The following is a 3,761-nucleotide window of genomic DNA, read 5'->3' as shown; positions in this document are numbered from 1 at the left end:
AAGGGATTGAAAGAAAGATGAGCGAAGAGCAAATGGAGAAATTCAATAAGTTTTGTATCCTCAATAGCCCTGAGATGCAGAAGTGGATTGAGAGATATGAAGTGGCCAAAGCAGAAAGAATAAATGCAAGGACGAGATTCAGAGTAATGTACAGGCGATCACAACCATATCCACGAGATCTGGCTCTTCTCCCTACTCACATGTCACTTGATTGGCTACAACTAGCTATACGTAAAGCCGAACGTGATGGAGAGACAATAAACGAGCGCGAGCGGGAGTTATCATCTGGATGTATGGTGCATGTAAGTTTCTTATCTCTTGATGTAATTAAGTAATTATTTGTGGCAATATATGCTATAAAATAGGTGCATCTTCATTGTTTTAATGATGCTCTTTTACAGTACAAAAAGTACAGTGCATTATGGTCATATGGATGACATTTTCGCATAGAACGCATCGATTCAAAGAGAGTCACGTATGATTGTGGAGTCATGGCTAACTTCACACAAGATAGCCGAGCAAGTGCTTCGGATACCAATCTTCTCTCCTCACAGTTGGATTATTGTGGAACCATACGCGACATCTATGAAATTGATTTCAGACGATTTACTATTTTCATTCTTGATGTAAAATGGTTTAGAACTACTTACAACGGTCCCCATGCAACTGTGAGAAAAGATGGTAGCGGTCTCTTTGCAATAGACTCCACCAAACATTGGACCGATGAAAGTGATACTTTTGTTCTTCCCGAGCACTATGAGCAGGTGCATACTAATGATTTAATTAGTCGAAGCTTTCGTTTTTTAAGTCCATTGATATATATATAATTGACGACATTTGGCACGTGATTTTTCATCTTCAATATAGGTGGTTTTTCATCCGGATCGTTCTGATCCAAGATGGTGGTACGTGATCCAAGTTGCACCACGAAGTAAGCAGATTTTTGAAGATCGAGATGTGGATATGGAGATGCCACTACCAAATCCGGATCCAATTGATGAATCTAGCGAAGAAGATGTAGATCACCATATGAGGCAAGAGGAAGATGCGCATAATGACATCGCACGGGAGGAGGATGGAGATCACGATATTGACGAGGAAGACAACAATCGTCAAGATCAATCACCACACTTAAGCTTAATTGAAGAAGATGATCAAATACTTTTAGGTGAACGTACGATGCTAGAGTACGATGATGATATAGGAGATCAACTCGGTATAGAGTTGGAGATAGACTTGCTTGGCGCCTTAGACTTGGCTCAAGATGAAACAGTTGATGTAAATGCTCTTATTTAATTTGATTTTTCTCATCTCCAACTTGGACATGAATATATGAGCTTCAAAGGCTTGATGTACATGCTCTCATTTTTTATTTCTCTATGAGCTCAAACATGTATGAAAATTTAAAAAATTTTGTCATTGGAAGAAAATAAATTTTAAGGCTAAAAAAAAAAAAAAACCTCTCTGTAAAACGTCGCTATAATATAGTCTCAGTGTCGCTATATAGCGACCCTTAAAAGTCGCTATATAGCGACTTTTACTAAGGTCGCTATATAGCGACCTTTCAAAGTCGCTATATAGCGACTCTTACTAACGTCGCTATATAGCGACGCTTATTAAAAGTCGCTATATAGCGACGATTTATGACACCCGATTTTTATACCGACGATTAACGCTAAGCGGGCGCTAATCGTCGGTACGTAAACGTCGCAATAGGATGCGTGTGTAGTAGTGGTTGTTTGGGAAGGAAGCATCCTCCTCCAGTTGATGCGGCTGTTCTAAGAAGACCACATCGCAACTTACAATTACCTTCTTGGTAACAAGGTTATAGAGACGGTAACCCTTTGCCTCTTCACTATAGCCCAAGAAAATACACTTCCGGCTCTTTGGTTCCCATTTGGTCCTAGTAGCATCAGGGACATGCACAAAACAGTCACATCCAAAAACTCTGAAATGTGCAGCTGAAGGTTTCTTACCAGAAAAGGCTTGTAGTGGAGTCATCCCGATCACAGCCTTCGTGTAGCTATGATTCAAGATGTAAACTCCAGTGTTACATGCTTTAGCTCAGAAAGTCTTTGGCAAATCTCTCCCTTTCATCATACTCCGGTCCATTTTGCAGATGATGTGCATCTTGCATTCTGCTACTCCATTTTGCTGTGATATATGTGGCGAGGGTTTCTACCTCTTGATCCCATGAATTTTGTAGTAACTTTCGAATTCAGTCAATGTGAACTCTCCACCTCTGTCTGATCTCAACTTCTTCATCTTCCTCCCCGATTCTTTCTCAACCATTACACGCCATTCCATGAACCTACTGAAAGCCTCGTCTTTCGTCTTCAGGAAGTATATCCATATCCTTCTACTGTAGTCATCGATTAGCATCATGAAGTAGTAGGAACCACCCAAAGCTTCCATCTCCATCTTTCCGCAGACTCCGTGTGAACGAGATCTAGAGGAGCCTTTGCCCTACTGGCCTCTTTAGGGAAGGGCTACCGATGCTGCTTGCCCATCATGCAAGCTTCACATACATCGGGCAGATCTAAAATTTCTGGTAGGTGTACAATCATTCCACTTTTATGCATCTCCTTCAAAGAACTAAGGTTTAGATGACCAAACCTCTCATGCCATAGCTTAGTGTTCTTCACATCCACTCGAGCACTGAAAGCTAAGAATTCGTAAATGTTGTTGTGCCGTGTACCTTTACCAATGACCTTCCCTTGAAGATCCAGGATCTGTGCACCATTCTTATCGAATTGAACTTTAAGGTCTCGATCTGTGATCACAGAAATGGACAACAAGTTCCTCTTGATATCTGGCACATAAAGAACATCGGACAACTGTTCTACAACTCCGTCTGACTTGAGAGCAATCGTACCTTTTCCTTTTATCACTATATTAGAGAATTTGGGAATTTCCCAAGTCCCACTTTTGAATAGGGTTGAAGATTTGACCATGTGGCTAAAATCTTGATCCCTTATTTGAAAGTGGGACTTGTATGGAATCTTGAACATAGTGTTTAGGCTGGATTACACTTTCAATTAAGTGCTTGAGATTTCACCATGTGTCCAAATCTTTACCTTTTGGAAATTCCCAAATTCCCTAATATAGTGTTTTTTGCTAGACATTTTGCATCATTGCCAACCGCTACCAGGATGTCATTCCCTACCGGCTGTAGAGAGGTACACCAATCCTTTCAACTGGTCATGTGGCACGATGCACCACTGTCAATGATCCACGGTTCATCCGTAGGTACATGAACTGCCTCCATGCAAATCTCCTCAATTGCGATGAACAGCTCTACTGGTACAACTGCCTGCACGCTGTTGCTGGACTCTTTCTTTACTCCGTTCTTCTCATCTGCGATCTTCTTTCGGCACTCATTCTGCTTGTGCCCTGCCTTGTTGCAATAGAAGCACTTGATCTTCTTCTTTCTCTTTTTATCATCAGAAGGAGATGGGTTACTAGAGTCCTTACCCTTACCTTTCTTTGATCCGATCCAAAAGGCCGAATCTTCTCTAGTCGTCGTCTTTTGATGCATCTCCTCCTCTAGAAGCATCGTGCTGAAATCCTCAAAGTTGAGGGGTAGATTTCTATTCTATGTATTCAGCGTCGTAACAAGACCGTCATACTTTGGTGGGAGAATCCGTATGCACCTTCATGCTAGATTCTTGTTGGCGATGGTGATGCCAATTGCAGTCATCTGATCACGTATATTCTTCACCTTGGTGATGAACTTCTCTGCCACTTCAGACTCAGACAAT

Source organism: Dipteris shenzhenensis, chromosome 29 (assembly GCF_047967505.1).
Source record: "Dipteris shenzhenensis isolate YYH24624 ecotype China chromosome 29, Dip_SZ_1.0, whole genome shotgun sequence".
Lineage (NCBI taxonomy): Eukaryota > Viridiplantae > Streptophyta > Polypodiopsida > Gleicheniales > Dipteridaceae > Dipteris > Dipteris shenzhenensis.
The sequence above is the reverse complement of the archived record's forward strand: the minus strand, read 5'-3'. Positions refer to the sequence as shown.